Here is a 22398-nt window from a genome sequence, read left to right on the forward strand (position 1 = left end):
TTTTGGGGGGCTATTGTTTCTTTCTTTCAGGTTAATTTGAGAAAGAAATAGGTTAAAGGCTCCGTGCCTATAGCTCAGCAGCTAGGGCGCCAGCCACATACATTGGAGCTAGAGGATTCAAATCCAGCCTGGGCCTGCCAGACAACAGTGACAACTACAACAAAAAAATAGCCGGGTGTTGCGGCAGGCGCTTGTAGTCCAGCTACTTGGAGGCTGAGGCAAGAGAATTGCTTAAGCCCCAGAATCGGAGGTTGCTGCGAACTATGATGCCCTGGTACTCTACCGAGGGCAACATAGTGAGACTCTGTCTCAAAAAAAGAAAAAAAAAAAAAAGAAAAAGAAAGGAAGGAAGAAAAGAAAAGAAAAGAAATAGGTTACAAAAATGCAATTGTGTGCAATTGCACACAAGAGGGTACCATGCACCCTAACAGAGCCAACTATGAAACCAAGCAACATTGGGATGCTAGCTGGGTCCAAGTCACATGAGCGGGGCCTTCAGGAATGGGTTAGCAGTTTCTGAAAACTGTATGGATGGAGGGAGGAGAACTTCTACTCTGAGGACATTCTTGAACCAAGTCTGCACAGGCACAAAAATGCTGATGCAGTTCCAGAAAGGAAGAGTAGATCACACTCTTTCAAAGCACGGTAAACAAATTGCAAGAAAGGGCCAAGCCAGGGCGGACTGCAAGGCCTGGGGAGGGGATTGCAGTGGAGGGTGTGGGTGATGGGGCATGTTCAGTTCCATGCTCTTGGCCGTGCTGGTGACACGATTCTGATGGGAAGGAGGATGAAGTGAGGACTCACTAGAAATTCATTAGAATAACTGGATTTAATAAAAAGAGGATTCAAAACAATGACTGGGAGTCTGAACAGGTTGGGGTGTGATGTAAACATCTCTGTCCAATATTCTGAAGGTATAAATGATATAAAGTAAGATTACACAGCCTTGAAAAAGAGTGAGCTACAACTAAGCACAGAATGGGGTTGAATCTTAAGAGATGAAGAAGCCAGGTATGAAGGAGGAAATACTACGTGATCTCATCTACTTAGAGTGCCAACTTAATTACACTGGATAGTTGGAGACTCAGGAAGGGTGAGATGGTTGGTCACACGGGAACGTAGCTTGGTGCTTCCGAGGAGCTGGTTGTGTTCTGGTTCCTGGTTATGGGTGCTGGCTATGATATGTTTGATTTGTGAAAAGTGATGTTCACTTTTCTGTGTGTTTAAACTTTGACAAAAGCTTTCACAAAATGGTACACCTTGTTTTGGAGATTTCAGTGTAAGGAAGGGGATTACCTAACAGGTGATCTTTAAATGTTCAGCCCTTGAATCTAAATATAAAGGGGGTAATCCAGGCCATGTTTCCTGGATTCCAGGAAAATTAGGAACTGTGACTCAGCAAATTAAACCATTGCATCACGTCGTGAAACCGGACATCTCCCAGCCCAGCCCTCCCCACCCCTCGGCCAGACTTGGACGCCGGCTTAGCTCCCACAGGCCTGGAAACGGTCACCACAACCAAATCACCATCTCATCGATTTAAAAGAAACAGAAGAATAAAAAGCGATAAAGGCAAGGGCGGGGGGCTATCTTTTAGCAGCTTCAGAACAAAACCAGTGAGGCTCAATTCCTGCCAAGTATTAGGTAGAGCTCCACCAATCCTCCCCCGCCCCTGTAGTCAGTGCTCTGCTTGATTAGCAGGGACGCCTGTAATGATTAACTGGGGCCTGTACATACAACGGTCACCCCTAGACACCGACTTATCACCCAGAGGCTCAGCACTTTAATACTTAGTCACAGTTTGTGTTCAGACAAGGAAGTTTGCTGTTAGTAGTAGGCTTTAAATATTGAATTCACTGTTAATTCCATAGTTCAGGAACTTTTTCCCATGGCTCCTGACCTGAAGAAAAGAAAACATGTAATTTTTTTTCCTCTTTTCAATTTTTTTTATTAATATGAAATCATAGCTATGTACATTAATGCGATCACGGGGCACCATACACTGGCTTTATAAACAGTCTGACACATTTTCATCACACTGGTTAACATAGCTTTCCTGGCATCTTCCTAGTTATTGTGCTAAGACAATCATATTCTACATTTACTAAGTTTCACATGTATCTTGTAAGATGCACCGCAGGTGTAATCTCACCAATCACCCTCCCTCTGCCCATCCTCCCCCCTCCCTCCTCTCCCTCTCCTTCTTCCCCATATTCTTAGGTTATAACTGGGTTATAGCTTTCATATGAAAGCCATAAATTAGTTTCATAGTAGGGCTGAGTACATTGGATACTTTTTCTTCCATTCCTGAGATACTTTGCTAAGAAGAATATGTTCCAGCTCTATCCATATAAACATGAAAGAGGTAAAGTCTCCATCTTTCTTTAAGGCTGCATAATATTCCATGGTGTACACATACCACAATTTATTAATCCATTCGTGGATCGATGGGCACTTGGGCTTTTTCCATGACTTAGCAATTATGTATTGGGCTGCAATAAACATTCTGGTACAAATATCTTTGTTATAATGTGATTTTTGGTCTTCTGGGTATATACCTAGTAGAGGAGTTATAAAATAATTCCCCAGGTAGACTCCTGAGAAGCATTTCTTAATTAGGAGTTTCCAGAATTGCTTCCAATACACGCAGATAACTCCTTGAAAAGCAGGGACCAAAAATGAAGGTAATGTTGGAATTTTGTAAATACTCTAAAAACAAAATGTGATCTGGATTAAAAAAAAAAAAAAACACCTCTTAAGTCATCCACATTAGTTCAACACTACATATATGATTCCTGTAAAATGTTGAATTATAATCGATACTTGTAACTTCCCATCAGAACTGGTTTAAGCAGACAAGCTATTTGCTTTTTGTTAACTTCCACATAAAGCCCACGGCATTTTACCCACGGCTGTCTCACTGGCGTGAGCTTGCTCCCTCCTGCTTCATCCTGCCAAGCACCCCTCTGCGCCAGCCCCTCTTAGGGTGTTGGGGACACAGGTGGCCACAAGTCAGCCTGACCCAGGCCTGCAGGAGCTGGTGTCTCTCTTACACGGCCTGGTGTGGTCTCGTTCCCTGCAGCACTGGCATTTGTAATTCCTCCCAACTTATCCACCAAACAAAACAATGCAAACATGAAGATTATCTTCCACCAAACAAAAACAAAAGGACATAAGATCTTTGCTGAGAGAATGGGAAAATTCTTTGCATAGGAAACGCATTTAGAGTCCGTTGAAGTTGAGTCTGAATTTCTATCCCAAGCTCCTACATGGTCTTTCTTCATGTTCTCTGGAGGCTCTTCCCTACCTCTCTCTGTCAAAATGGTTTTCTTATTTTCACCTTGATTTAAGTGTGTCTTTTGCAAAGAATGCCCTCTTTTTTCATTTCTGCCTATGAAAAGTTGCATGATCTTTAAAAGCCAGTGCTTCATGTGCTCCCTCCTCCGGGAGACCTGTGGACTGGGACACAGGCCTGGCATCTCCCAAATCCGTCTCCCTCCTCCAGGAGACCTGTGGACTGGGACACAGGCCTGGCATCTCTACAATCTGTCTCCCTCCTCCAGGAGACCTGTGGACTGGGACACAGGCCTGACATCTCCCCAGTCCGTCTCCCTCCTCCAGGAGACCTGTGGACTGGGACACAGGCCTGGCATCTCCACAGTCTGTCTCCCTCCTCCAGGAGACCTGTGGACTGGGACACAGGCCTGGCATCTCCACAATCTGTCTCCCTCCTCCGGGAGACCTGTGGACTGGGACACAGGCCTGGCATCTCCCCAGTCCGTCTCCCTCCTCCAGGAAACCTATGGCATCACACAACTGGCATCTCCCAAATCTGTGTTCAGGAGCCCAGCTTTGAGAGCTTGAATTCAGCAGTAATGAGAATATTTATACCATGGAAACTGGAAAAGCTACAAATTAAAGCTTGATTTTCTGTTTTACAGACTATCTCGACTTAAGAGAGGGGTAGATAAAATATTAATATAGCAGATTAAATGTAAAGGCATGATGCCTTTGCAGCCATTATATTGTGAAAGCATGGGCACTTAGGGGGAGTATTTCCCAATATTGGAAAACTACTCTCCAGCAGAGAAGCCTTTCATACAACTGATGAAGAAAGAAGTTCCTTTGTATGACATAATTATGTTTAATTGTTTAATTGCTATAATGGTTTCACTTTTATTAGTTAGTGTCATAAAACCCCAGCATTCAAGTTGGAACTACACTCCAGGTGAGCAACTCCTTTGCTGAATCTTAGAGTAACCCACAATTCATCTCTAGTCTTGATTTGCAAAATTCACAACCATCTGTTGCTTATGAAAATAAAAGTTTGGCAAAATCTTATATATGTTATATTTTAAGGTGTATGGTGTGATGATTCGATACCCCTTATCGGACATACAATTTACAATTCTTTAAGGTATATTGTGTAATGATTACCATGGTCGAATTAACAGACATGTGCATCACCACCCGTGGTTACCACTTGTGTGTGTGTGGTGAGGACACGATCTGCTCTTATCACATTTTAAGTAAACAATACCGTATTCTTAACTGCAGTCGCCACGCTGTGCAACACATCTCCAGAACTCACTCATCTTATATGTAAAAGTTTGTGCCCTTTGACCAACATCTGCCATTTTCCCACCTCCCAGCCACCAGCAACCATACTTCCAATATTTCCTTCTCTAAGATCAACACACTTCAGTGTCTTTGCACACATGGGGTCAGGCAGGATCCGCCTTCCGTGTTTGGCTTCACTTGGCGAAACATTCACCCATATTGTCACAAATGGCAGGATCTCCACCTTTTTCTGGCTGAATACTATTCCCTTCTCTCTCTCTCCACACACACAGAACGTACTGTGCCCTCTGTCCCCTGTCTGCTGTCTGAGGACACTCAGGCTGCCTCCCTCGTTTACTGTGAGTGACACCGCCGTGCGTGTGCAGAGGCAGCTATGTCGTTATGATTCTGATTTCATTTCCTCTGGATATACTCCCAGAAGGTGGGAGTCCTGGATCATGCAGTAATTTCACTTTTAATTTTGCAAGGAACCTCCATACTGTTTTTGTGATGCCACACAATCCATTTTCCCACCAGCAGTGCACAGGAGCCTCCTTTCCCCCACACTGTCGACATCACTTGTTCTTTCTGGTCTTTTTGGTAATAGCCACCCTGAGAGAGGTGAGGGGGTAACTCATCGTGGTTTTGGTTTCCATTTCTCTCATGGTTAATGATGGTGAGCCCCTTTTTGTAAACCTGTTGGCTTTTTATGTCTTCTTTGGAAAAATATCTATTCAGGTCCTTGGCTCGTTTCCTTTTGTTGTTGTTTGTTCAAATCAGATTATTGCATGTTTTGCTGTTAAATTGTGTGAGTTCCTTGTACGTTGTGGATGTTAACCCCTCATCAGATGTAAATTCACAGTTATTTCCTCCCGCCCTGTCGGCCATCTCTTCATTGCACCGTTTCCTTAGCAGCACGGGAGCTTTTCAGTTTGATGTCGTTCTATTTGTTTATTTTTGACTTTTATTATCAGTGCTTTTGGTGTCAAATCCAAAGTAATTATCATCAAGGCCAATGCCAGGGGCCCTCCCATGTTTCCTTCTAGGCGTCTACAACAAACATGCAAAAACACACACACGTGTGTCCCCCCCCACATCCCACTTTTCTCTAGAGAGCCATTTGTTCGGTGCAACCACAGTCCCCTGCTACCCATGATTTCACTTTTTACCATTTCAGTTACCCACAGCCAACTATGGTCTGAAAATATTAAATGGAAAATTCCAGAGCTAAACAATTTGTGAGTTTTAAATTGTGCAACTTTCTGAGCAGCAGATGAAATTCTGCCCTGTCCCACGTCATCTTGCCCAGGACGTGAACCACCCCTTTGTCCAACGTCTGCATGCTGTGAAGGTCACCACCCTTTAGCCACTTGGTAGCTGACTCAGTTATCAGACCGAAAAATCACAGTGCATGTGGGGCACAGTGCTGTCTGTGGTTTCAGCACCCACTGGGGGGATCTTGGAGTCCCCCCGAGGATGAGAGGGAGCTGCTGCACCACTCATCTAGCAGATGTCCCATGGGGGGATTGCTCGGCACTGGAGGTGGAAGGGGGCCTGCCCAGCTTGCCTGCCCAGCTTCCCTGCCCACCTGCCCCTAGTGCAGCTTCGCCATTGCTCCCTGGGCTACCAACCCGAAGGTAATTCCAGCCCCCTCTTGTGGTTATTTTGGCTCAGGCCTCCCTGAATCACTGTAATTCTAGGTGAGTTCTTACTCTAGGCAAGGCCTGCATAGTTGTCTTGTGTTAGTTAAGCTCCCTCAGCCATCATTTTCCCATCTGTGAAATGGGAATAATGTGAGTATCTACCTCAGAGCATTGAGAAGGAAAAAGGGGACAGTGCTGTGAGGGTCTTAGCACTCCAGCCCTGTCACACGGCAGAAATAGCAGCAGTAAGCATCCGGATAGTCAAAGTGGCCATTGTCTGCTGAGTGCATTCCAGGCTTACTCTGGACTCAGTTTATGCTTTCTGGCAATCCAGGGACATGGATTCTGCATTGCTCCCATTTTATAGATGAAAAAACTGAGGCATGCACAGATTAAAAAATGTGCCCAGGACCCCGCAGTTGGGCGTATTCAGTAAGTTACTCTGAAACCTGTTTACAGGCATGATTCCTTTCTCTCCTCTCGTTTCTCCTCCATCCGTGTCTCTTTGTTCTTCCGGATAATCCGATTTCCCTTCTCGTGGCGTTTCTGTCTCCTCACTTCAGCTTCCGCCACCTGAAGGGGAAAGGAACAGAATCATCAAACTGGATTCTCCTTTTCTCTGTGGCTGCTTCGCTTTCTTTGGTGCTCCGTTTGAGGTTTTGCTGACCTTTAAAGACCTCGTTTCACTGTACCTTCAACTTGTGAAAGAGCCGCCGTCACTGTATGACAATCCGTGCACGGTCGATTCAGGTCGCACCGCCATTCCTACCCGAGCCGCTTCCTTCACTGCTCTCCTCTTTGTCTTCCCTCCTCCTGTGGCGCATCAGACACCCAATCTGTGCTGAGAGCTCTCTGGCCACATCGACCATTATAGCAACAACTTATTTTTTAAATTCCTCTCTATATTCTTATATATAAGCAGGGTAATATGTGGCTTGTCTAATTGCAGTTTTTCTCTTTTTTTCTGTTCACAGCTACACATTTTTATCCTTGGGGTTTGTGTGAGTGTTAACCTGCTTCCCACAGAGTCTCCAGGAAACACACCTGTGCAGGTGTGCACTACGGTGCCCCTTGGGTACAAATGCATTTCAGAATTCAGCAATTTAAGAATTTTAAAAGGTAAGAGGAAGAATATTCCATGTGTTTAATAACATAACCCAGTGAGGTCTACGTGGGCAATCCCATAATCAAACACAAATACTTGTGCAGCAAATTCATGCAGAATAAACAAAGAATTTACATATTCTCAGCTCTGTTTATGTCAGTTTTAGCCACCAACTAAGATTGCAGTATTCAGAGCGTCTTGTTTTTTAGAATTGAACAAAAAGGGTGCATAACTGTACTTTCTAATATAGTAGGGATGGGAGCCAGGTAAATATTTTAGTGATTGGTTGACTGTAGCATCTAAACTACATGGGAAATTTAATACATAAATCAGTTTTATTTTAATGAGCAGCATTACAAATGATAATAATTTCAAAAGTACTTAAAATAACAGGATATTGACAGCTACATATTTCTCCCATACACACCAGAGTGGAATTAAACTCTTAAAGAAGAGAAACAAAGATAAATGTTTTCCCTCTCAATAAGAAGGACTTCTTTGAAGTCACAAGAACCAAAGACTCAGGCCTTCCAAGGACTCTTGGCCTTCCAAAATTGCTGGAGACATGATAACCACAGGACCATAGACTGCTAATAAAATTCTGTGTTAGAGACAGTTCTATAGTACCAGATCGCAGCACTTACAACAAATTAGTTCACGTAACAGTAAATAACCCAAAAATTACCAGCTTCCCCGTGTATCATAACTTCTTATATTTACTGAATAGAATGAGTATTCCCACAGCTCTTCCGCAACTCTTTCCTCCAAAACTTTAATATTTTTTTATTCTCTACCAAATTCCATCTAGCAAGAAATCAGACAACACATCAAACTCTTGTCAAATACTTCCTGGGCATTACTCATTTTCACACCTATCCCCCTAAACTTAGATACGTAGTTTTGGCAGTGAACAAATATTTGAGGGATGGTTGCAATAAATCTAATGAAACAATGGCCATTTAGAGTTGGGATGCAATTTGAGAATTCTCCTAGATAGTCACAAACTTTGTAATGAGTTTGCGCAGTGTCTAACTTATTCTCAGTACTCATTTACTGGGGAATGATTACTAGGATGCCATTTTAAGGATTGAGAACATGAGTTAGAACAATTTGCTGTAGTCATAAAGCAAACCAGAGCACGCCCTGCAGCGACGGGGCGTTTTAAACGTTCTGACTCAGGTGATGAACCGTGTAACACATAACAGGTGACATTGAGAATCTTCCTTGCTGGAATGAGAGCGCGGGAATCGCAGATTTCCCAAAGAGCACTCTGTTCTCTAAAAGATAGTAAGATACAACCTTCCCCCCACAACCAATGTCCCTGGACTAAGGCTACCCTATTCTTCTTAGTAAAGTATCTCAAGAATGGAAGAAAAAGTACCCAATGTACTCAGACCTACTATGAAACTAATTTAGGGTTTGCACATGAAAGCTATAACCCAGTTACAACCTAAGAATAGGGGGAAGGGGGAAGGGAGGGGAGGGAGGGGGGAGGGGGGTAGAGGGAAGGGGATTGGTGGGATTACACCAGCGGTGCATCTTACAAGGGTAAATGTGAAACTTGGTAAACGGTCTGTAAAGCTAGTGTATGATGCCCCATGATCATATCAATGTACACAGCTATGATTTAATAAAAAAAAAAAAAGTGAGGCAGAGACGGAGGTGGAGGTGAGGGCATCCTGGAAAGCTCCTGGTGCCCGCTGGCAGGAGCCAGATGCAGGGAGGTGTATAGTGGGCTGCTGCTGCTGTGTGCTTTTTAAGGAGAATGAGCTTGCACCCTCTGAGTGCTATCTGCAGCTGCCTGCCCGCCTAGACAGCCAGTGCCGTGTGAATTATTAACGGCAAGTACTACCATCTCCACTAACAATAGATGAAGCTTCGAGATTTGTGGGCGACACCCAGCAGGCTGTGGCATCAAAACCAGGCTGCCTGGAGCAGACAGCAGCCCAGCAGAGCCGCCTGCAGCAGGGCTGTCCTGATGGGCAGAGGAGGGCGGCACATTCCAAGGACTAAACCAGAAGAGGTAAGGCCAGGCCCTGGGAGTCAGAGCCGCCACCTAGGACGATTACGTTTTAAAAGCACTGCTTCTCTGCTCAGACACAAAACTGTATTTAAATTTCCTGCCTCTAGCCAAATGAAAGGAGTGAGCACTTCAGGGCTGTAAACCTGGAACTTCCTAATCCCCGAAAGTCCACACTAGACTTCTTGCCTCCATGGAAACAACAAAGCATTCAGCCAACTGATTGGCCTCCAATGAATTTTAGATAAGACAGCTTGGGAGGGAATGGATGTGATTTTAATGCAGAAGAAAGCACTGGAAGGGAGGTCCACTTGGTTCATATTTGAATAAAGCAAACAAGACAGAGGAAAGGCTGACAGCTGTAAATGACATTGTCAGTACGAAAATTATCAGCCAGTTTACAATCTGTTTGCTTATGTTGAACAAACAGACTGTGTGTGGCATCCTTCGGCCTGGTGAATGGCAGAAATACTTGCGGGCTTCAGAAAAGCTATCTGCTCTCCTGCAGCCCGGCCACAATTAGATGGCCATTTGACAGCCACCCTGAAAAGGAAACTGTGTCCTCCGCCTCTCCCCACACCCCCTCGCCTCTTTGCTTTCTCTTTTCCTTTCTTTCTTTTTCTTCCTGGTCTTCTTCATAGACAAGCGCTGAAGTTGGGTAGAGACACTTGTCTTGTATCAATGGCATGAATTATGTTAGTTCTGCCGCGGGATCAAGTCTTTACTGATGTGTCTGACATTCCAAGTGGGAGATCTTCAGTAACCTAGCAAGGCTCAGCGCCAGCAGTCTTCATTTTTCATTCCTTACAGGAAGCAGAATCTGGGAGCCCCTGAGAGAATGCCTCTTTTTTCTCCTTTGTGCGGGCTGTCTCTGAGACCCTTTGCTTTGAACTTGCTATAACATTGCATTTAGTGCCAAAATGAAACAGAGCACGAGAAGGCTGTGAGCCTGCTCCTCCCGAGCCAGGAGGGGGTAAAACCCGTGGAGCTCTGACTTTTCTTGGGGCTGAGTTTCAACCCAGCCCCCAGCCCAAAAGGAATGAGTTGTGTGGTCCCATTGCATAATCCCCTCTGTGTTCTGCAAACTCATAACACAGAAATAGCTCCCTTTGTTCAAAAAGAAAGGAAAGCAAACACAGGTACTAATTTTATCCCTCCCATTCTCAGAGGCTCCCCCTGTTTAACTGCATCAGAGAGAATTAAGCCTCTGGTAGCGGCTTCCAATGGAGCCTGAGGCTATTTGGATACTCTCAGCTTCTTCCCTAAGAGAAGCCAGCTCACCCTGGAGTAGCTGAGTGGCACACCTCCCTGCCCTGGCCGGGGCCTGGTGTGAGGAGGCAATCCCCGCCTGTAGAGCTAGCCACAAACGGGAAATAGAATAATCTCATCGTCAGATGAATGCCTACAAGGACGGGCGCTTTGAATGTAACTTTCCGTGTTGGGCACTGTCATTCTTTATTGCAGTGGTTCTCAACCTTCCTCATGCCGCGACCCTGTAATACAGTTCCTCACGGTGTGGTGCCCCCAACCATAAATTATTTTCATTGCTACTTTATGACTGTAATTTTGCTACGGTTATGAATGGTAATGTAAATATCTGATATGCAGGATGGTCTTAGGCGACCCCTGTGAAAGGGTCATTCGACCTCCAAAGGGGTTATGACACACAGGTTGAGAACCGCTGGTTTCTTGTGTCACCTTCCTGCTGGAGTTGGCCAAGAAGTCACTCGTTTGGGGAGAGGACCGAGTCTTCCTCTCATAGCCTCATTTCTTTGTGTTTCCTTTTTTGATATAAAGAATCTATTGAGAGGCACTTGGTCGATTTGACAGGGGAGAAAATGATGAAAGGTGAGTGTGGTGTGTTTGTGGCAGATAAAGGGCACGTAACAGACGCTCACACAAAGCCGGAAGACTGTGGTAATTACTGTTAAGCGGCTAAGCATCAGAACACCTCTTGTCTGGAAAGTTCATCCAATTACCACTAACCTAGAGAGGAGCGTTATGTTCCGCTGTGCTTTTCATTTTAATCTAAATGGCTGTTTCTTTTTCTCTGATACGGCCATCGGTCATAAAGCCTTGACCATCATTAAAGCTGTTTGATTTGGAACCCTGTCGTGTTTGGCTAAGAGGGTAAATGCAAATTTGATGGAAGAATAAAGATAAATTTACATATCAGCCTCAGCTCACATGGAGAGAGTAAACATTCTGTTTATCTCAAGTGTCACTTTATGATTTCAGTGGAATATAAAACTGACCTTGGCCCAGTCATTGTAAAGGGCCTAAATGAAATATACGGTTGTCTAAATACGATTTACTCAAGTAGAACTTGTGGGCAAAGCCTGTGGAACTCAGCAAACAGGGGTGGAGAGCACAGTGAAAGCCTTCTGCTCTGATAAACTCCAAAATGAAATTCTGGTGCGAGGAGTTGGGGAATAAAAAAGATTAAAGAAAATAAAATCCGACCTCATGAATTTTAGGTAATCACCATGAATTAGAATATCCTATTTAGTTTTAGCCTTAGTTATCTAAAAATTAAAAAAAAAGGAATGCCAAACAAATAGGAAATCACACAGCACAGGAAATTCTGTAAATGTGAGCGTCAGCCTGCTAAGGCAGGGCGTTCCTTCACCAAACCCTGGTCTCATCATTTGGGAAGGAGAGTGATGCTACTGCTTTTTGGCTTCTACAAACGCTATTGATTCGAAAACTATAACGGTCTATAGGAAGCTGGCGTTGCAGGAGGATAAATCCTTTCAGCTGTTTAAATCAACCACCTTTGCATTTGCCACAACATTTTTAATTAGTTTTTCCCAGGCTAAGTCAACATTGATCACGATGGTGAAGGAACTTTAGACTTGTGTTCATAATGGAGGCTTCTCGGTGTGCAGAAAAATATTCTGAGACAATTGCAGGCGTCTGTACTGATACTTTACCTGCACTTTCTCCTACTCAGATGCTCCATGTGGAAAATGAAGGCATAAAATGAGATTCCCCCTCTCAGTGAGGAAAGTTGATAGTGTGACTATAGCAGGGAGAGGTGGATTAGGCACTTGTTTTCAATCTGAGCTGCAGGCTGTCTCTGGGTTACACACGAGATACGTTCTTTAGGTTTGTTCTTAAGTTGAATTTGTATGTAGGATGGAACACCGATTACCTGACAAAGCCTCCGTTCATAAGCTGCAGTAGCATGTCTGTCCGAGGTTTGTAACTTGGGAACTGCCTATATTCTAGAAAATTTGCCCACCATAGAGCAGAAAAATATTTTGAGTAAAATCAAAGAAAGGGGGAAAGTATTTGGTCGACACAAATGGTTTGAATTAGAAAAATCAAAGAATATTATTGTAGGGCACATTTATGTATTTATCTATATAGGCCACAAAATGTTTATTTTTCAAATAAATATTCACTAAATCTGCATAGAATGATGCAAAACTTCGACATAAAATCCCGTAGGTACTTCATATGTGAGTACAGTTTGTGTCTAAGTCACAAATTATCTGAGCATAGGTAGCAACTTCTTGGCTCAAAGTTAAGCTGCTTTTTTTGAGGCTCAATGGGAACTGTGCTAACAGATGAGGAGAAATTACTTCATTGTTCCTAAAGCAGAGGTCAGGTTTCCCAAAGAGTGTTTGAAAGGAGACCGACATGTCATCCCCACTGAGAGGGGGTAAAAACAGCCCACTCGCTGTGGGAGTAGGGAGGGAGGTTGAATACATGAGGTGCCAAGGAAACACACACACATTTTAGACAACATTATCTACGCATACTTTTCAAAATTGAACTGAATTATGGTGGCAATGTGTAGTATGATGGTCACTCGAAAGATGGCGTTACTGAGATTAACATGTGACAGGTGGGCAGTCACAGAGGACATGGAGGCATGGTTGTCACAGAAGGGACACCAGACAGGACTGAAGAGGTGTGTGGAATTCCAGGACCCTGGAGGTGTGAGCAGGTGACAGGACCTCCACCCCAAGAAATGAATACTGAGTTACGTGGGACAAAGGAACCACAAGGTTTATACACACCTAGGAGAATTATTAAATTGCATCCAACTCAAAAATTTGCCATTGTTTCTTTAGATTTGTTGCAACCAGCCTCAAATACTTGTTCAGCACCAAAGCTAAGTAGGCAGCAAAACCTCTAACAACAGCAGTGCACTCGTGGGCGGGACGCCTGGTCCTGTGTGTGACGTGCACGGGGGAGACCGCAGGCCAACCACGGTGCTCTGGCAGTAGTTTGCTTTAATAGAAGTGTTGGGACCCTGATGGGACCACTTCGAGCACCTCTTACAATTGCAGAAGTAAATGTGGCTTGTATTCATCTTCTGTTAAAGGTGCGTATTGAGTATTACAATTTTAAGACAGGTTTTTATGTCTCAAAAAGTGTTTACTGTTTTTGCCATCCTCTATAACTTGTGAGGCTCTTCCTTCCAGATGAACTCAGAGCGCCGCTTGGTCTGCCGGAAAGTGGAGTGCAAGAGGGATGGCCCCAAGCGCTCAGCCGGTCCTTCCCTGCTCTCCTGATGTTGAGACTGCGTTCATGTCCAGAGCTTTCAGAAGGCAGTCCGTCTGTCCACAGCACCGAGAGTTTTGATGCCCAATGACTCAAAAGAACAGAAGAAACAAAGGAGAGGTGGCCAAAGGACAGTGTCTGAGTGCCCAAGTGAGGGGAAGGGCGTGTGGCAACGGGGCACGCGTAAGCCAGGCACCAGCCCTGCCACAAAGGCATCTCTGTGTGTGTCACGCCCGCAAGCATGAAATCTCTCTCTCCTGTTTCCTGGGCTTCACAGGGCGCCGTCTGACAGCACCGAGAGTGAAGCCAGGGAAGGAGAAACTGCTCCTGTGTTGACAGACGGATGAACCAATAAAGAAAAGGTGTCAGGGCCGTACAAGGGATGGCCTGTTACTCGCCAAGGTACAGACACAACTGTGACACAGCTGGTCTCCAGGACAATGTGTTCAAAGAGAAGACGCAGTGACAAAAGGCCACGTTCTGCTTGATTTCGTTTGTAAGACACGTCCACAAGCAGCAAATCTAGAGGCTGCGAGGGCCAAGGTGGGAATGGAAAGTGAACGCTAAGGAGTGTGGAGTTACTACTGGGGGTGACTAAAATTCTCTACGGTTAGACCGTGGGAGTGGGTGCACGAGGCTGAATGGACTAAAAACGACAAGCTGGATGCCGTGAGTGGGAAAGACCGTGGCATGTGAATTAAATGTCAATGAAGCCGGGAAATCCGACAGCCAGGACTGTTTTGTACAGAGGTTAGCTTTCAGAGGGCAGGGCGGCAGCCCTGAGGAGCACACCCAGGACTTCAATGTTAACTCAGAGCAGGCGATGGGCCATTAAGGCTGCGTCTAACTGCATGAAGGAGTGAAAGTCAGCATCAAATCTAACCGGAAATTTGGTAAGTGGCTATTGGTTATCTAGGCTGTGCTAGGCAGGGGGGCAATGTGAAGAGAAAAAAAAAAAATCCCTGTGGACTCACAATATATGAGAGAGGCTCCTGCACACACTGAGCCTGACGCCTGTGCGTGTTACTCACGGTGGGCTTGGCAAGAAGAGGAGTATCTGGACTCCGCCAGGTGGAGTCATCAGAATGATGACCAGGCTTGTATGTTGGGTTAGTAGTCTGCTGGCTACTGCAGGCCCTGCGTTGGGTGAATGAAAACACTTGAAGCTTCTTCCTTTGTACGTTCTTTGTAAAGTAAAAGGAAGATATCATGAGGTTCCCCAAATACCTAAGGTGATTTTTGATAGCACAAATAATATTGAGTCTCAAATGCAAATCAGAGTGAGTTTACTACTCCGAGACCTGAAGATCACATCCAAAAAGCTGCAGTTACATAACTTACGGAAAGGTGGGAGAAAATATGCAAATCCCAGGTAGTCAGAGGGGGTGTCCAGCCTTCCCAAGCCCCAGCTAAGGGACACGGGCTTGAGTACAGCTGAGCCCTAAGAGGGAGATGATAGGTAATGCTCCCCATTTTACAGATGAGAAAACAAAGGAATTTGTCTGAGGTCAGTTAGTAAATAGTGAAACTACTCCAGACAGCTCTGCTGATCATCCAAGACCCTACCTTTAATCACCATGCTATTCTGCTTTATTGTTTTAAGTATTTATTTAAAATCGGCTAATACACAGAAGCTTCAGGAAGGCAGTAAACCCATTTTCTTCACTGTAAAACAAGAGATATGCTTTCAGAAAGAGTGTGTGCACAGTCATTGAAGATGTGCACACAGGATCCAAAGAAAAGTGGATGGTCTGAAGTTTCCGTTATGCAACCTGTCAGCCAGCCTGGCTCCTCTGATCTGGGGGCTGTGGGAAGCCAGCAGCTGCACCCGAGCTCCGAGTAACGTCACTCAGGTCGGGCATCCCACGGCTCTGGGGGAAGGATGCTTCATACTCACAGGTATATTGTGGCTTGGCATACAGATTATGACAATGTTTCTGAAGACTTTGGTCAAGGTTTTTAAGGGAGAACTATTCCTTATTTGTTCCAAGCTTCCATTTGGGCCCTGAGGGATGCTGACCTGACTGGACTTGGGCAGCGACAGAGAAGGGGGTGGGCAGGCACACGGCTGGAGATAGGAAGAAGAGGAAGGAGGCTACGGTGATGCCCTCGGTGACAGGTGAGGGGAGGCGGGAAGGGGTGAGAACAAGGGGATGGTCAGGACCGGAGCTCTTGCAAAGTTGTTTCAGTTCAGGGCAGAGATCGGCTAGAGACCCCAGTTTAGGAGTCACAGAAATGAGAAGGCAGTTGAAGCTGAGAGAACGGGTAAGTTCACATGAGGAAGAGCAAGGCACCAGGGCTGGTCGGTGTGCAGGTGTGAGCAGCCTGAGGAACAGGAGCACCGTCTGCAGGTAGCAGGTGGTGGGCGGACAGGACGTTCGGAGAGGATGTGCGTGGGGAGACAGAGAAGAGGTGGCCAGACCTCAGGGCTGTGGACTGTGTGGGCCTCCAGGAGACCACTTGCAGCAGGAGGTTGATGGAAAATGGGCTGGAAGCAGACAGAGAGGTGACGGAATAATGGCTGCTCAAGAAGCAGACAGAGTGAGTGCAGGAGGCGACGCTGGAGAGGAGACCCACAGAGCTGGAGTGGGAGAGGGAAGGAGATCGCTGGGAGTTTCCTCTGGGGGACTGAGACGATGTCTTGGCACAGTAGGTAATGGACCTTTAGTGAACAGGAGCCATATCACATATACTCCTGCGTATCTAAGGCAAACTTGGTGCTGAATGATTATGTCCCATATTTCCTGAGACAGAGCCTCAAGCTGTCAACCTGGGTAGAGTGCTGTGACATCATAGCTCACAGAAACCTCCAGCTCCTGGGCTCAAGCGATTCTCCTGCCTCCGCCTCCCAAGTAGCTGGGACTACAGGCGCCTGCCACAACGCCCGGCTATTTTTTGGTTGCAACCGTCATTGTTATTTGGCAGGCCCGGGCTGGATTCAAACCTGACAGCTCAGGTGTATGTGGCTGGTGCCTTAGCTGCTTGAGCCATAGGCACCGAGCCAATAAGACATCTTTTTATTGGGAAAAGAATCTATTATTTTTAGCTTTAAATGGTTTTTGAAATTGCCTCTGTTTGCAGTATTGAGAACCACATTTTGTGTCCTTTTGTAGTGTAAGAACTCTAGATGTGGGGAAGGAAGCTCACCAGGACAGTGTCAGGACCCAGCCCCCGTCTCAAAGAGTTCCACTTTCCCTTCTCTTTCAAATGCACCACACAGCGGTGAACTTGGGAGAGTTCTGATGTGGAAGCCTGGGAGTGGCTTGGAGACTCAGAGGCCAAGGCGGGTCCAGAAGCCCAACTTGCACTTTAATTTCTTCCTTCTGCTGTCTCTGAACCAGCCAGGACCCAGTGTCTAAAACCATTGGTCATGCACCAAAGCTGTTCAACTGGCTGGGGGAATTTGTTAAAAAAAAAAAAGTAGCTGGAACTATTTTGCTATCCCATTGTATCATGATTAGGCTCTTATGGGAAGGGGGTTTGCAAAATAAAAAGCAGGACATGTTACAACGTGGGGGAAGAAAGCATGACATCGTGAGTGCATGGCGTCCTTTCAAAAGCGGGACGTGTGACAGCATGTGACGTTACGACGTCATCACTACTTTCTGATTTCCAGAGAACGATATATTTATCACAGTGAACAGTGATGAGATTATGGAGATTTTCATTATCTTCTTTGTACGTTTGAACATTTAAAAGTAATTTTTGCTATTATCCTATGTCTTTTCTGTATTTTCTGCACATATGCACATGCTTGTTATTATTTATATAATTAAGGCCAGTGCTCAAGGTGTTGGATAAACGAATCTGCTTTTTGGTGAGTTTTCCCTTAGAAATGCATGACAAATTGTATTGCTAAATATGTGTATTTCCTATGTGATTTGATGATTTGTATCATCTTCATATCAGCCCAACCCTGTGCAGGCACTCCAGGTTTGTGCTCCTTTTACACTACTGGACACTTAGACTGTCCTCCCTCTAATCCTAATCATATGTAATGTTACAGTGAGTAGAAATCTTTTCCTAAAATCCTTTTATTACCCTTAGGATAGTCTGATAACCTCACATTATATATCCGACATCATACAGAATGATTTTGTTTAATTTAATTTTATTTATCTTATTTATTTTATTTTATGAAACAGGGCTACCCAGGCTGGTATTCAGAGGCATCAATCACAGCTCACTGCAACCTTGAATTCCTGGGCTCAAGTAATCTTCCTGCCTTAACCTCCAAAAGTAGCTGAGATTACAGGTGTATGCCATCACATCCAGCTAATTTTTAATTTTTTTGTAGTGACAGGGTCTTTCTATGAGGTCTAGGCTGATCTCAAACTCCTGGCCTCAAACAATCCCCCAGCCTTGGACTCCCAAAGTACTAGGATCACATGCATAAGACACCTGTTGTTTGTTTGTTTGTTTTTGAGATAGGATCTCATCCTGTCGCCCTAAGTAAAGTGACATCATCATAACTCACAGCAGCCTCAAATTCCTGGCTCAAGATATCCTCCCTCCTCATTCTCCAGAGTGGCTAGGACTATAGGCACCCAAGGCTACCATACCTACTGATTTGTTTTTGTAAAGACAGGATTTCACTCTTGCTTAGGCTGGCTTCAAATTCCTGACTTCAAGGAATCCTCCTGCCTCAACCTCCCAAAGTACTGGGATTACAAGCTTTGGCCACCACCGTGCCTGGCCCCAGAATGCAATTTTAAGGGTCTTGTGTTTATTGTCAAACTCCCCTTAGAATAGTTATTCTAATTGATATCCCCTTGAACTGGCATGAATTCTCATTTTTCTGCACTTTCACTAAGTGCTGGACATATATTAAAAAGAAAGATGTGGGTCAATTTCATAGGGTAAGTGTTGAAGATTTATGTGTACATATAATCTGAAAAATTGGTTGAAATTATTCAAATTTTTATTTGATTACCAATGAGGTTAAAATAGCTCTTTATCTATTTACCACCCATTTGTATCTTTGCTTCAGTGACCTGCCTGTTCATGTTTTAACAAATTTTCTATTGATCTATTACATCCGTGTGTTTATCTTTATTTATTTATATAATTCCTTCATATAGTCTTTTCTCTGGCAAGTATATTGTGGTATGTCTTCTTAGTAAAGTATTTCAAGAATGGAAGAAAAAGTACCTAATGTACTCAGACTTACTATGAAACTAATTTAGGGTTTGCACATAAAAGCTATAACCCAGTTATAACCCAAGAATAGGGGGAAGGGGGAAAGGAGGGGAGGGAGGGGGAGGTGGGGGGAGGGAGGGTGATTGGTGGGATTACACCTGCGGTGCATCTTAACAAGGGTATATGTGAAACTTAGTAAATGTGGAATATAAATGTCTTAACACAATAACTAAGAAAATGCCAGGAAGGCTATGTTAACCAGTGTGATGAAAATGTGTCAAACGGTCTAGAAAACCAGTGTATGGTGCCCCATGATCACATTAATGTCCACAGCTATGATTTAATTAAAAAAAAAAAAAAGAAATTTGATTTTTTTTGTGAGTTTATTTTTTATCTTTTTAAAAGGTACTGATATCAATTTCTTTTTTTCCTTTATTAAATCATAGCTGTGTAATGAATGCATTTATGGGGTACAGTGTGCTGATTTGATATACAACGTAGAATGCTTACATCTAACTGATTAACATAACCATCTCCTTGCTTATTTATTTGTTGTGGTAAGACATTCTTACTCTATTCTTTCTTTCTCTTTTTGCAGTTTTTGGCCGGGACCAGGTTTGAACCTCTATGGGGCCAGTGCCCTACTTCTTTGAGCCACAGGCACCGCCTCTTACTCCGCTCTTAATAGATTAGAGAAATTTGATATTCCACGTGATAAAATATATTGCTCCTTTATTTGTTGGGGCACTTGTTTGCTATTATGATTACAGAAGACTTCCTGCCCTGAAATTATCTATTACTCCATTCCTCTGGGTTGGATTCCAGTTCTATTGCAAAGAAATGTTTATCTTTTAACTTTGAAGAAATCAAAATTCATATGGAATGTATGTGAGTGTACATATGATATTACATGGGGCTCTAAGTTTGGTTTTTCTCCAAATATTAAAAGATGTCTCGTTTGTTCTTTTCCTATTGTCTTGGAAGCTACTCTGACCCCATTCCAAACTTTTATACATGGGGGACTTTCTGGGTCTCTACTCTGTTTCATTACCCTATTGTATATTGATATCACAGTTTTTTTTTTTTTTTTTTTTCCCATTTTTTTTTTTTATTGTTGGGGATTCATTGAGGGTACAATAAGCCAGTTACACTGATTACAATTGTTAGGTAAAGTCCCTCTTGCAATCATGTCTTGCCCCCATAAAGTGTGACACACACTAAGGCCCCACCCCCCTCCCTCCATCCCTCTTTCTGCTTCCCCCCCATGACCTTAATTGTCATTAATTGTCCTCATATCAAGATTGAGTACATAGGATTCATGCTTCTCCATTCTTGTGATGCTTTACTAAGAATAATGTCTTCCACTTCCATCCAGGTTAATACGAAGGATGTAAAGTCTCCATTTTTTTTAATGGCTGAATAGTATTCCATGGTATACATATACCACAGCTTGTTAATCCATTCCTGGGTTGGTGGGCATTTAGGCTGTTTCCACATTTTGGCGATTGTAAATTGAGCTGCAATAAACAGTCTAGTACAAGTGTCCTTATGATAAAAGGATTTCTTTCCTTCTGGGTAGATGCCCAGTAATGGGATTGCAGGATCGAATGGGAGGTCTAGGTTGAGTGCTTTGAGGTTTCTCCATACTTCCTTCCAGAAAGGTTGTACTAGTTTGCAGTCCCACCAGCAATGTAAAAGTGTTCCCTTCTCTCCACATCCACGCCAGCATCTGCAGTTTTGAGATTTTGTGATATGGGCCATTCTCACTGGGGTTAGATGATATCTCAGGGATGTTTTGATTTGCATTTCTCTAATATATAGAGATGATGAACATTTTTTCATGTGTTTGTTAGCCATTCGTCTGTCGTCTTTAGAGAAAGTTCTATTCATGTCTCTTGCCCATTGATATAAGGGATTGTTGGCTTTTTTCATGTGGATTAATTTGAGTTCTCTATAGATCCTGGTTATCAAGCTTTTGTCTGATTGAAAATATGCAAATATCCTTTCCCATTGTGTGGGTTGTCTCTTTGCTTTGGTTATTGTCTCCTTAGCTGTACAGAAGCTTTTCAGTTTAATGAAGTCCCATTTGTTTATTTTTGTTGTTGTTGCAATTGCCATGGCAGTCCTCTTCATGAAGTCTTCCCCCAGGCCAATATCTTCCAGTGTTTTGCCTATGCTTTCTTTGAGGATTTTTATTGTTTCGTGCCTTAAATTTAAGTCCTTTATCCATCTTGAATCAATTTTTGTGAGTGGGGAAAGGTGTGGGTCCAGTTTCAGTCTTTTACATGTAGACATCCAGTTCTCCCAACACCATTTATTGAATAGGGAGTCTTTCCCCCAAGGTAAGTTCTTCTTTGGTTTATCAAAGATTAGGTGGTTGTAAGATGTTAGTTTCATTTCTTGGTGTTCAATTCGATTCCAAGTGTCTATGTCTCTGTTTTTGTGCCAGTACCATGCTGTCTTGACCACTATGGCTTTGTAGTACAGACTAAAATCTGGTATGCTGATGCCCCCAGCTTTATTTTTGTTACTAAGAACTGCCTTAGCTATACGGGGTTTTTTCCGGTTCCATACAAAACGCAGAATCATTTTTTCCAAATCTTGAAAGTACGATGTAGGTACTTTGATAGGAATGGCATTGCATAGGTAGATTGCTTTGGGAAGTATAGACATTTTAACAATGTTGATTCTTCCCATCCATGAGCATGGTATGTTCTTCCATTTGTTAATATCCTCTGCTATTTCCTTTCTGAGGAGTTCATAGTTTTCTTTATAGAGGTCCTTCACCTCCTTCGTTAGGTATATTCCTAGGTATTTCATTTTCTTTGAAACTATGGTGAAGGGAGTTGTGTCCTTAATTAGCTTCTCATCTTGACTGTTATTGGTGTACAAAAAGGCTACTGACTTGTGGACATTGATTTTATATCCTGAAACATTACTGTATTTTTTGATGACTTCTAGGAGTCTTGTGGTTGAGTCTTTGGGGTTCTCTAAGTATAAGATCATGTCGTCAGCAAAGAGGGAGAGTTTGACCTCCTCTGCTCCCATTTGGATTCCCTTTATTTCCTTGTCTTGCCTCATTGTATTGGCTAGAACTTCCAGCACTATGTTGAATAGTAAAGGTGACAGAGGACAACCTTGTCTGGTTCCAGTTCTAAGAGGAAAAGCTTTCAGTTTAACTCCATTCAGTAAAATATTGGCTGTGGGTTTGTCATAGATAGCTTCAATCAGTTTTAGAAATGTGCCACCTATGCCTATACTCTTCAGTGTTCTAATTAGAAAAGGATGCTGGATTTTATCAAATGCTTTTTCTGCATCTATTGAGAGGATCATGTGATCTTTATTTTTGCCTCTGTTGATATGGTGGATAACGTTTATGGACTTGCGTATGTTAAACCAGCCTTGCATCCCTGGGA

The 22398-nt window shown here is 43.7% G+C and overlaps 1 long non-coding RNA gene across 2 annotated transcripts; it reads left to right on the forward strand.

Moving 5' to 3' along the window:
* Nucleotides 1-5967: 5967 nt before the first annotated feature.
* LOC128573714 (uncharacterized) lies at nt 5968-19078 on the forward strand. Of its 2 annotated transcripts, XR_008376524.1 has the most exons (5): nt 5968-6197; nt 7178-7322; nt 13765-14736; nt 15535-15742; nt 15835-19078. It is a non-coding gene; the product is annotated as an uncharacterized LOC128573714 (long non-coding RNA). The 2 variants fall into 2 exon arrangements; XR_008376523.1 differs by having other exon boundaries at nt 15535-19078.
* Nucleotides 19079-22398: the final 3320 nt, after the last annotated feature.

The sequence above is a fragment of the Nycticebus coucang genome, chromosome 21 (assembly GCF_027406575.1).
Source record: "Nycticebus coucang isolate mNycCou1 chromosome 21, mNycCou1.pri, whole genome shotgun sequence".
NCBI lineage: Eukaryota > Metazoa > Chordata > Mammalia > Primates > Lorisidae > Nycticebus > Nycticebus coucang.